Raw genomic sequence first — 12,937 nt, 5'->3', positions numbered from 1 at the left:
AAAGGAAAATTAGAAGACGTTGTGAAGAGTAAGAGGTGATATATATGTGAAAATACTTGGCAAAATATAACTGGTTATAGAAACATAAGTTAATATAACACGTTTAGATATAAAATATTAATAAGAGTGTACCACCTCACTGGAAACATACCCCTCAGCTGGACATTTTAACAAAAAAAAGGAATCAGGAAATTTTAGAAATCTAAGGAACCTCAGAGATGATCTATTTCAGCTTCCCTTTGGACAGATGAGGAATTTGAGGCCCCAGATGATGAGTAATTCACATTAAGTCACATAGCAAATGACACACAGAGCAAACCTATAATACACAGGACCTGTGTCTCTTGTCATCATCTTCTGCCCACAGCCTCTACTTCCTCCAGCGCCATGCTTCTGCAGACTGTGGCCTTTGATGGAACCATTCAAACCAAGAACTTTCAACTTCACATGCCGGAGAGAAAGTCCATGCCTCTAAAGCCTGACTATTCCAAGTATTTTGGGAACCTTTCTTTTATCTGCAATTAGGAGGATGAATATTACAAGTTTTAGAAAGACGGCCTATCTAATGTGATTTCTGTGGAACTTTGTGTGGTTTGTCTTTTCAGCACTGAAGGGAGTTTCTAGAGTACTTGTTGATTCTATCTCTGAAACAGACTCAAACATTTTCTTCCCTCTCCAGTACATTAGAATGTAAGCACTCTGAGGGCAGGGACCTTGTCTGTAATCCCTTTCAGAAGAAGACATCCCCAGTGCTGAGCACAATACACAATGCATACTCAGTAAGTATTCGTTGAATGAAAGAGGGCATACCTGCTGGCTTTGCCTTAGTTCATGGTCACATTGTTTTCTCAAGAGCTTCTTAAAGTGCTCCAACTGTAGTCTCACTCCTTCCAAACCCTCCTTCACACTGCCCTCTGAGTATCCTTCTCAATTACAAATATGAAAAGGTGACTCCTCTGCTTAAAACTTTTCAGTGGCTCCCCTTTGCCTACTGGAACTGGAAAAGTTCCTTATTGGAGACTTTATGGTTCTTTATTAAAGTTCTTTATAAAGTTCCTGGCTTTATCTGTAGAATCCTCTCTTTCCATCCCCACCTTTCAACACACACACACACACACACACACACACACACACACACACACACACCGCTTACACCCTTGTATTTGTTTCTGGCCACACTGGATTACCTATGACTGTTACAAGAAAAGATCCAACTCTTTCCATACCATTTCTTCTACCTGGAATGCCCTTTCCTGCCTTTGCCATTTGGTGAGTTACGTATTCCTCAGGCCTCTTCCTTCACTGCTTTGGTGTCTTCTGAAGTCCAGTTCATTAGACGGACTCCTCAGGAACATGAACTGTGTCTTTGATCCCTGTGGATTAGGAAATAGGTGATTACCCTGAGCATTAGACCTTTCCTTCCAGCAATACAGATTATTGAGATGAGGTTAAAACTAAGCTGAGTTATGATGATGAGAGCATTTGTGCTAGATCTAAGCACTGGGAGAAGGATGGTTTGTGTGGTAGGGTCTGGGGAAGAGCAGAGACTTGCACACCATTGCAGAGGACATCATTCTCAACAGATCTCAGCCATATCCTCTGACACTCCTCACCCAGAACTGCTGAAAACATGTACTTTATAAAATGAAAAAATATATAAACACTGATTTTTATCTCCTCATTTAACTCTAATAAAGTTATCACACATGATTTATTGTTTTTATTAATGAAAAGTAACAAAATGCCATGTTTTTGTAAGTACCATTTTGATTATTTATGTATTCATGAATTTCAATGTTCAAACTAATCTAAACATATTCTATGGAGTTTAGAAATTAGCGAAAAAATAAAATAAACCATCATCACTCACTTGGGTATATTTATTTTTTCTAGTCTTTACATTATACATTTTTATATTTCATTTTATATGACTAGTATCAGATTATACATATAAATATAAAGCCTAGTTTGTTTTACCCATGCCAAAAGTGTTTCTCTATGCTGCCAAATACTCTCAGTAACAATCATTGTAAACAACTGAATAATATTCCATTGAGTAAATGCTCCATTATTAAGTAGATCCACTGTAATTCATTTAGTCATTTCCCTATTGTTGAAGACTGGTTTCCTTGCAAGTTTTTGTCTTTATCAGTTATATATGAGGACACCTTCATAACACAAAGATATTCCACTATTTGTTGTTATTGCCTTAAGATGTCTGTGATGCCTACTACTAATTTGTAAGCACTCCCCTTACTAAAAACATTTAATGCCCTCTTACATTCTACCTCCTTTCCAAGATTGAAGTTGATCCATGCTCCCTAATATGGAATCTGAAGATCTTCATACCCTGGTGCTTGTCTAAGTCCCAGCATCCTGTCTTTATCAACCCTGCCTCTCATGTTACCCCCACCCGCCGACCTGCCTTGGATTTGATACACATACCAAGCTGTGCTTTCAGCCCTGTGCTGGTGCTCAGACTGCATGATGACCTCAGCTGCCCCTACACACACCTGCATATACCCACCACTCTGCTCAAATCCAGATCAGATGGTGCCTACTCTGGGAATTCTTTGCTGGCTCCTACAGAATAGATTAGTTACCTTTCCCCTGGGATTCCATGATTCCCCATGCATATCTTTATCATTATGCTGACAATACTCCACTGAAAATATATGACTCACTGAAGCTGGGAATGCATTTTTTTCATTATTTCCCCAGTTGCTTGAATAATACCGAACACATTGTTAAGTATGACATAGGTGATACACCTATCAGTAGATTTGGCAACTGAGATATTCCTGTAACATGTTATGGGAAGAGCAAAATACATGAAGTATTAGTAGATAGTAAGTATCTCATTTTATCCCATTTTTAAATGGTATGAAATATTAGTAAAGCACAAAGAAGAAAAATATTGTGAGATTGCTGTAAAAAAAAAAAAAAAACCCTGCATACTGAAGAATATGCAAAGTCCCCAGTTAATTTATGCACAGCTTTACAAATAGGTAACTTTTTTTTTAATTTTTATGATCCTGTCTCATTAACTACCATCCATATGTTAATGATATCCATATTTATCCATATTTATATTATCCATCCACATTTCTCTCCAATCCTAGCACTCCCCTGAACTTAGAACTCCATCTGTATCCTCAAACATCTCCATTGGATGTCTGCTGGCAACTCAAACTTCAAGAAAATTCAGAACTAAACTCTTGATTATCTGCCCCAGCTATTCCTTCCACAACCTTTTCCATCTTAGTAAATGGCAACTCCAGTGTTCCAGGTGCTCAGTCAGAAATCTTGGAGCCGCCTTTGACCCACCCCCGTCTTTTGTACATCCCATATCTCACCCACGAGCACATTTTGTTGGCTCTGCCCACAAACTGCATTCAGGGTTGAACCAGTCCTCACTGCCTTCTCTACTGCTAGTACCCTGGTCAAAGCCACTATCACTGTTCATCTGGATTATTGCAAGGACCTCCTGAATGATTGCTTAGCTTTCAACTTTGTGCCCATATTTTACACACAGAAGAAGAGTATCCTTTCAAATCTCCTCCTGTCCTTGTTTAAAGCCCTCTAGTGACAACCCATCTTGAAGTCCTAGCACGGTGTACCAGCCTGCTTGGGCTGCCATAACAAAATACCACAGACTGGGAGGCTTAAACAACCGACATTTATTTTCTCACAATTCTGGAAACAGGAGGTTCAAGATCAAAGTGTCAGCAAATTTGGCTTCTGGTGAGGCCTCTCTTCCTGACTTGTAGGGAGCAGCCCACTCACTGCAGCCTCATGTGGGCTTTCCTCTATGCATACTCGGGGAGTGAATGGGAGAGAGTGCTCCGGTGTCTTCATTTTCTTATAAGGACACCAGTTTTATTAGATTAGAGCAGCGGTCCCCAACCATTTTGGCACCAGGGACTGGTTTCATGGAAAACAAATTTTCCACAGATCAGGGTCAGGGGGATGGTCTCAGGATGATTCAAGTACATTACAATTACTGTGCAATTTATTTATATTATTATTACATTGTAATAGATAATGAAATAATTGTACAACTCACCAAAATGTAGAATCAGTGGGAGCCCTAAGCTTGTTTTCCTGCAACTGAGAGTGTGATGGGAGACAGTGACAGATCATTAGGCAGTAGAGTCTCATAAGGAGCACAAAGCCTAGATCCCTTGCATCCCCTGTTCACACTCCCATGAGAGGGTTCACACTCCCATGAGAACCTAATGCCATAGCTGATCTGACAGGAGGCAGAGCTCAGACTGTAGTGCGAGTGATGGGGAATGGCTGTAAACACAGATGAAGCTTCGCTTGCTTGCCTGCCGCTCACCTCTTACTGTGCGGCCTGGTTCCTAACATGCCATGAACTGGTACCAGTCCATGGCCTGGGGGTTGGGAACCGCTGGATTAGAGTGCTGCCCTTATTACCTCGTTTAACCTTAATTATCTCCCTAATGACTCTATCTCCAAGTAACATCATGTTTGCGTTGGGGCTTCAACTTGTGAATTTGGGGAGACACAATTCAGTTTCCATGTGATTCATGGCACAATGTCCTCACCTCCTTCCGCTGCTATAGCCAGCCCGGTCCCCTGTACCTCCATGAATACTCCCAACATGCTCCCATCTCAGGGATGCTGAACTGGCTGTCCCTTCACCTAGACTGTCCTCCAGGCATCTGCATGGCTTACCCCTTATAACCTTCAGATTTCTGCTCGAATGCCATTTATTGGTTATTTCTTCTTTGACCACCTTATATAAAATAGTATACCCTCCCCACCCCATTGCCATATCTCCATACTCTGTACCTTGTTTAACTTTTCTCTAAAACATTTTCACCACCATTCCATATTTATTTGTTTATTCCTCTTTTCCTCCTCCATTCCACTGGGGGAAGTATAAACTCCTGAATACAAGAATTTCATTATACCTTTTTGTTTACAAGGATATTGCTGGCACCTAAAACAGTCCTGGCACACAAAAGATGCGCAATAAACATTTGTTGAATGAATGAAGTTTCTTTCTTTCTTTTCATTCTTTCAGCTTTCTTATTTCAGCTTCAAACCAAATCTGGAAGAAGGTAAGGTAGATATTTGTTCTATTTTTACACATTAGGAAAACTATTACTTATAAGGGTTAGGTTTCATATCTGTAGTGATCATTTCATTTGTTGGGTGCTTAATATTGCCAAGGGATATGCATACTATTATATTTGCTTTCGTTTAATCCTTAGAGTAATCCTAAAAGATTATATATTATTATCCCTATTTTAACACAATTACTTACACCTTAGAAAGGTTCAATAACTTGCCCAAGGGAGCCACTATTAAGTAACAGCCCAGATCAGAACCCTCATCTGACTTTAAAGAGCTTGTTTTTATCTGCTATTATAGCTCACATTCTTTCAGCACAATGCCGTGTGCCAGGTACTATGCTAAATCTTACATTATTGTCTTCATTTTGAAGATGAGATCAGTGAGGCTATGAGATGTTAACTCTTCAGGGTCACACCAACCTGACCTTAAAGTCTGTCAAATGCTAGCTGTCTTCTTTAAAGAGGCAGGTCTTGAACCTAGGATTTCTTACTTTCGGTTTCCCTGCCTTTGTGCGCTAACTGCCTAAATTAACCCTACGGTCCAGGATGCGCAAGCCATGGCACACTGTAAGTTTACATTTGCAACTCTGGTCTCAATAGACTCTTGTGAGACAGAAAATGTGGACTGACAAAGCAAATTAGTATGACCATTAAAAATATTGACAAATGTTATATGAGCTAATCATATTTAAAAGATTGTTCAGTCACTCCCAGGTTAGGTCCGCTTCTTTGTTCCTATTCTCTTTCTTCTTAGATACCTGGCAAAATGTACGTGTGCTTCACTCCGGGTCTTTCCCTTCCTCTAATGGCATAGCTTAGGTTCAATAGTGAAGAAGGATAATTGAATCTATTTTTCAGACTTTCATCGGCGGGCTCTTTTCTGGGCACATATTATTAGAATTGTGGGAATCAGACATTTCTTTAAAGTAGGATTGTTGAGCTGAGCCAAGGAGATTATTAAAAGACATTACAATGCCAGCCTTAGAAAACATATGGGATACCTAGATTCCCCGCTCTATCCCTCCCTTCCCAGCACAAAGCTTATTCAAACGTCTTTCCAGGAACAGCATTCTTCCTTCAACTGGTCCTCAGCAGCCTGCTCTTGCGGTCCACTTGCCCACCACACATTGGGCCAATGATTCTGAATGCGTGGTTCCAGGTTGAGCAGCATCAGCATCACCAGGGAACTTGCTAGAAATAAAGAAAGTCAGGCGTCATCCCAAACCCACTAAACCGGAAATCCTGGGAGTGAGGCCAGCCTTCTGTTGTCACAAGCCCTCCAGGTTATTCAGACGCATGCTCAAGTTTGAGAACTCATGAATGAGAAGTGTCATCTTGGCCTTCTCCTCTCCTCACAGCCCCAGCCCTGCAGTGTTAGACAACAGGACACAGCTGCTTCCGATCTTACTCTTCCATCAAGCCACAGCTAAAGTGACAGAGAGTTCTACTCCGGGGCTCAGATCCTGACATACTTGATACAGGGCTTTGAACCCGATTTAGAGAACAATATTCTGAACTGTAAAACATATAGATAAGCCATGTTTGCTGAATACTTATTGTCTGCTTTAGAAAAATCATATTACTAACCTTTCCCATGTTGATCATATCTTTGGTCTTACCTAATACAGCATAATAAGAACTACTGTTGAATCTAGTACATTCTGTTTGCTTTAAATTTTTTTTAAAAAAGTATCCGTATGATGCATTTAAAACACATAGTACTATGACTCCTGTCAGAGAATAACAATTCCTTACTTCCCACATACCTACCGCTCTGAAACTTTTATTATTTTAACATTTTCTTCTGTTATTTTACTCCATTCTAAATAACACACTTACATTGCTATTTTCTGATTTGTCAATTTTAGGTGTTATCTCTTGACTTCCTCTTACCATGGGTGAGAATTCCATTCTCCTGAGTTTTCCTTCCCCTCACAACTGTCACACAATTCTCCTCCCCACTGTTTCAACTCCACCCCAACCTTCCTCTGTCTGTGTCTTCCTGGTGCTGAATTTCTGCAGTGAAATTGAGAATTTATTGATGGCATCCAACCCCATCTCCATCCTATCTTAGAGTTTTAGCTTCCTCCACCATGCTAGTCACCTACCACTTTCCCCTCTGCTTCTAGTCTCATAGAGTACTGATACTGACACCTTTCATCTGCTGTGGCTGATCCTAATTCCATGTCAAACTGGAAGTCCACTCACGATAAACACACAGCAAATTTCACACAAACACTATTAAAGATTTATTTTTCTAATAACACTTTAATTAGAAACATCTGGTAATAATATATACTAGAGTAGTACTCCACTAATAATTTATACTAGAGTAGAATTTGTACCAAGTTCCACACCTATGCAGCACTACATTATAATAACCCTCTTACACATGTGGGATGATTATACGAGTCCTTTGGAGACTCTCTAATATTTCATTCTTACAGCAGTTCTGCAATTTAGGTATACCAGGTCCATGGCCTCCCTAAATCCCATATCCCTCAGACAATATCTTCTACTCCCTGTAGACTGTTCCCTCAGAAGCCTACAATGGAACATTTGTTGTGCCTGATATCACCTCTTCCCACTTCCCTGATCAATAACTCTGACACGTCTCCTGATGCTAATACCTGATTACCAATCTATCAGAGGACCCTGTGTCCTGGTATGGAGCAGGGAAAGTATCAGCCTTGAGTGAGGAAAAAAAGCCAGTCTTCTTCGCCTCTGTGATTTGGGCTACTGACCCCTCCTTTGGGTCCTGGTACATTTCGCTGCCGGATGTCAGGTTAATCTCAGTCTGCTAACTCCATTTTAGTGATTGCCAAGTCTGTGGCAAGATAACAATTCTGTTATTTCCATTTTTTGTTTTACATACTATCAGTATTTTATTTTGAAAGCACACAAAATTTATAAAGTAAAAGGTTCAAAGAAACAAAGCTATTTAATGTACTTCAAATACAAAAGCATATAAAGATGATATAAACATCAGGGAAATTTTGCAAAAGGTAAACATAACTGTAATATAAATTATTTGTAGATGTAAATCACTAAGTTAAATATTCAAACCATAAACTAAATAGCATATAAACTAGAAAAATGCAGTTAATTATGGAAATTGAAAATAAAAATGTTACTTGCTCTTTTTAAAATGTGCTAATTAAAAAATGAAATTATTCAAGTGACATCAATGATTTGCAAATATATTTTTATGCAAGCTTCACTTGCTGCTGAAAAAGCTTTTCTGGTGATTTTGTGAATAGTCAGAAGAATGGTGAAGAGACACTTAAGAACTAACCCTAAATATTTTCCTCTGAATTTCAACTTTAAATAATTTTATTTCTTATTTGATAATTTTGAATTTTTGTTTGAACAACCCTTCCTTCCATGCTCATCCCAATAAAGACTATACATAGGTTTTGTATTGACAAGGAGCTATGTTTCCTGCCCGCCCCCACGAAAGAAAATATATTTGATAAGTCTACATCTTCTGTATTTTTATCATGTGTAGTTGGTGGCTCTGATGCACAAGTCCCTGTATCCATTTCCATACTGTCACATTCATATTCTGTTTTCTCAAAAATTTTTTGAACTGCAGCAATAATTATTCTTTCAACAGGAGTTTTGCAGGACCATAATATGGTTGCTAATTACAATTCATGAAGATCTGGACATGTCTAGACTGGTAGGCTTTGTATCAGTTTGTTTTTTCACACAATTTGAATAATTAAATTGTCGATCTTGCTCTACAGATATCAATACCTAGAATTTTGGTTATTTAAAAATAACAAAAATAGCACACCAACAAATCCATGGATATTTCAGTGGTAAAATAGCAGAGTATATTTTAGTTCCACAATTTGGTCATCTCTTCTCCTTCCTCCTCACGTGGGGTGCCCAGGATGCTTTGAGGCCAGGACTCCCTTTTATTAAATGGTACTCGGTGAAGTGAAGTAATTAGCTTGGGGTCATGTGGCTAGCAAGTATCAGCATTAAGATTGGAACTCCTCACGCCTGTAATCCCAGCACGTTGGGAGGCTGAGGCAAGCGGATCACAAGGTCAGGAGATCGAGACCATCCTGGCTAACACGGTGAAACCCATCTCTACTAAAAATACAAAAAAAAAAATTAGCTTGGTGTGGTGGCGGGCACCTGCAGTCCCAGCTACTCAGGACGCTGAGGCAGGAGAATGGCGTGAACCCGGGAGGTGGAGCTGGCAGTGAGCCGAGATCACGCCACTGCACTCTAGCCTGGGTGACAGAGTGAGACTCCATCTCAAAAAAATAAATAAATAAAGATTTGAACTCAGTTCTTTGGATTCTAAAAACAGAGTAACTTTTGCTATCTCTTAGTAAATAACCCTATCCTTTTATATAAATAGACCCCATGTTGTCTATCCTTAGGGTGAAACAAATAACTGACATTTTTTCTCGCAGAAATAATCACTTCGCATAGCTTTAAATTTTCCCGAGGGAGGATTATCGAACACTAGAATGGACTCTTGCAACAAGTTATAACATTTCTTTTTACATCATTCTTAAAAACAATCGACATGAGGAGTTTTAAAATTTGCACGGGTTCCAAATAACCTCTCAAGATCTCCTCCCTACTGCGATTCTGCAGGTCTGTGAAAACTTAAGACAATTAAAATCCGAAGTCAGTCTCCCTAATATTTGGTCCTTTGGCTGTTTGTTGCCCTGCAAATGAAATATCTGGATGACAGGACTGAGTGATTTCTCCCTTATTTTTGAGTCTCATGTAGCCTCAGACTTTGTTTGCTGCTATGCCATTATCAAAGCAGCCAGGTGGAAGGGATATCTCGAGAAATTGGAAATAATCTTGGTTGTCTTTCCTCTATTTGCTCCTTTCATCTTTTTCCTGTTTAATAAGCACAAAGTAAACACAGAACTGATTTTTTTATTCTGAAATGTTATGAACATTAAGCTCTGAGTATTATCATGGGAATGCATTTCATTTGAACTCAGAGGAGCCTTAATGTAATTTTTTAAAGGGGGAAAAAAAAAACCCTCAACCTTTGTAATGCTATGACAATATCTCTTTGCTCCGTGGGTCTAGAAGGCCTCCTTCTGGCAGGTTCCAAATCAGCTCAGTTTTTGTTTTGTTTTGTTTTGTTTTTCAGGTTCTTGAGCTATCTGGAGATCTAAGTTCTAACTACCTAGGCAGCATTGTGAAAGATTTGAGCCTGTAGTAGGCTCTTGACATGAGTTTCTCCATTTAACTCAGACACACTCCTACCAATTAGTTCATATTATCTCATTTTAGTAATAAGTCAATTACAATTCAAAGTGGTTGAATGATGTGTTATGGTGGCCCTAGAAAACTAATATGTTTCAAAATTCTTCCTCCTTGTCTTTCATACTTAGGTTGTGTTAGCTCCTGGGCAGTCCTCCAGTCCCACCTGTCAGATCTCTCTCTCCCCTCCTTACCTCAATAGGGCCCTAGAGCACTCAGGTGTGTTCCCCTAGTTAATGGTAGGTGGGTGGGTTTTTCACACAAACACTGCAGCCAGTGGTCACATGAAATCTACATCAGTCTATAAATATTGATACTGTCAAGGCACAAATAGCTGCTGGCCATTTATAAGAAATGCATGTGTTTCTGACATATTTTTAGTAATCTTTTCTAAAGTAAGCTTAGAATTTCTGCAACATGTAACAGTAAATGTGTCCCTTTCGTGTAGTGCAATACAGAGCAGAGAACTACTCATAAGAATTGTGTGAGTTTCTGAAGATTTAATTACTTATATAATTGTATGCATTGTTACACATTTATGTTTTTAATCAAAGGTTTAAAATTTGTAAGAACTGTAAGAACTCTATGAAACTAGAAAAATACTAAGGAGAGTAATGAAGAGAGATCAAATAGGCAGCTAATTAAGTTAATGTGCATTCAGTGCTTGGAATAGCACTGGGCACATAGTAAGCTCAATATAAGTGTTAGATGTAATTATTGCTTTGAGACAAAACTGAAAATCTCCAAATACAAAGAATCTTGGGAAATATTGAAGAAAGAGTAAAAACTGGAAATGAAAAGAGTAAAATTTTATAAAACTAATTTGATGAAAGTGCCAGATGAAATAACCAATAAGTTGTAACACCTGGAAACAAAATAGGAAATGTGGGTTGTAAATGTGAGTGCTGCAAATAAAGACATTTGGTAATCAGTGAAAGATTTTTTGAATGACTGGTATAAAGGAATATATCACCAAATAGGGTTAGATATTTTATAAGTTTTTAATTGTCTGCCTTCACAACAGACAATGAGCTTCCTAAAGGAAGGGTTGGGATTTTATGTGACTTATTTAAGTAGTTTCAGGGTCTAGTACCTGATACCAAGTGGCCACTCAGTGAATGTGTGATGAGTGAAGTAATGAATGAATGAATGAATGGTTGAATGGTTGACTTAAGGTTCATGAGTTGGACAGGAAAAGGTGGAAGGAATTTACTAAGATAGCCACAATATCTGCCACATCTCTCTTCATATCTGAACTGTCCATTCCTTTGTGTCTTCAAACTGTGACTTCAGCCCGACCTCTAAAATTAATTGCTAACACTTGTGCAGCACATTACACTTTATAAACACTTTTTTACATGTCAATGCATTGACTTTGATCTTAAAACATCCCTGGAGTGCCAGGCAAAGCTATCTGTTTTACAAATGAGGAGTCTGAAGCTCAGAGAGACTGTGACTTACTCAAGGTCACACCCATGAGGTGGAGTCAGGACTCAGTTCCAAATTATCTCAACCCAATCAGGTGTTCTCTTCACTTCACCATCGGCTATGGCACACAAAGAAGGCCATGAATATCTCCACTCTTAGGGGAGTTATAACAGTCTTCCCAAGGAGGTAATAATTGAACTGGGCCTGAAACCATAAGCACTTGGCATCTTCTTCTGCCAAAGTAGCCAGGAAGTAGTGCGAGGAAAGTTAACTCCAAGGATCTTGGAAGGACTAGGCACTGAGACTTGAACAGACAGCAGAACTAAAGGGCCTGTTGCCCATCCCACCCTCAGTAATTGTCGTGATGCAGCATATTCTGCTGGGCTTAGGGCCAGTGCAATGCATTTACACAGTAAATGCAAACAGCAGGGGCTATGGAGTCAGGTTTTGGTTCAAATCCTACTTAGGCCCCTTAGTTATTATAAGACCTGGGAGAGATCTCCTTTTCGATTTTCAATTAAAAATATTCATTCAACATTTATTGTATGCCATTTAGTGACTAGCTAGATTCTGATGACATAGTGGTTTAAAACAAAATTGCTTCTCCCATTACAAGTTGTCTGGTACTAAACAAGTATACCATTTCATATGTAATGAGTACACAAAAGTTGTAATGGATAATAAGCAAAGACCTTAGCACATGTCTGGTACAAAGTAATGGTTCCAGCAATGGTAGCTATCTACAAGGGCTTGAGAGACATGGTGTATTAGTGAGGTTCACTAAAGAAACAGAATCAACGGGATCTATAGGAAGAGATTTATTATAGGGATTTGGGTCACACCATTATAGAGGCTGAGAAGTCCCACGATCTGCAACCTATAAAGAAAAGCCAGTGGGTATAAGTCAGCTCCAGTCTGAAGGCCTGAGAACCAGGGGAGTCAATCATGTAGATTCCCAGTCTGGGTCCAAAGGCATGAGAAACAGGAGCACCAAGGACAGGAGAAGATGGATGTCCCAGCTTAAGCAGTCAGGCAGAAAGCAGTGAATTTCTCCTTCTGCCTTTTGTTCTATTCAGACCCTCAACAGATCGGATGACTCTCCCTCACACTGGAGAGGACGATTTCTACTTTATTAAATTCACTGATTTAAACTC

The 12,937-nt window shown here is 39.2% G+C and overlaps 1 protein-coding gene across 6 annotated transcripts in view; it reads left to right on the top strand.

The window, feature by feature from the left end:
* DAB1 (DAB adaptor protein 1) overlaps positions 1–12,937 on the top strand; it is a 1,241,370-nt gene that overhangs the window by 610,977 nt on the left and 617,456 nt on the right. For 4 of the 6 annotated variants that reach the window (XM_021923232.2, XM_017956747.3, XM_021923245.2 and 1 more), the window contains exon 4: positions 5,054–5,090. The exons of the other annotated variants lie outside the window; for them this stretch is intronic. The gene's annotated coding sequence lies outside the window, so the exon portion shown is untranslated. The remainder of the gene's footprint in view (positions 1–5,053; positions 5,091–12,937) is intronic. 6 annotated transcript variants of the gene reach the window in all.

The sequence above is a fragment of the Papio anubis genome, chromosome 1 (assembly GCF_008728515.1).
Source record: "Papio anubis isolate 15944 chromosome 1, Panubis1.0, whole genome shotgun sequence".
Lineage (NCBI taxonomy): Eukaryota > Metazoa > Chordata > Mammalia > Primates > Cercopithecidae > Papio > Papio anubis.
The sequence above is the reverse complement of the archived record's forward strand: the minus strand, read 5'-3'. Positions and strand labels throughout refer to the sequence as shown.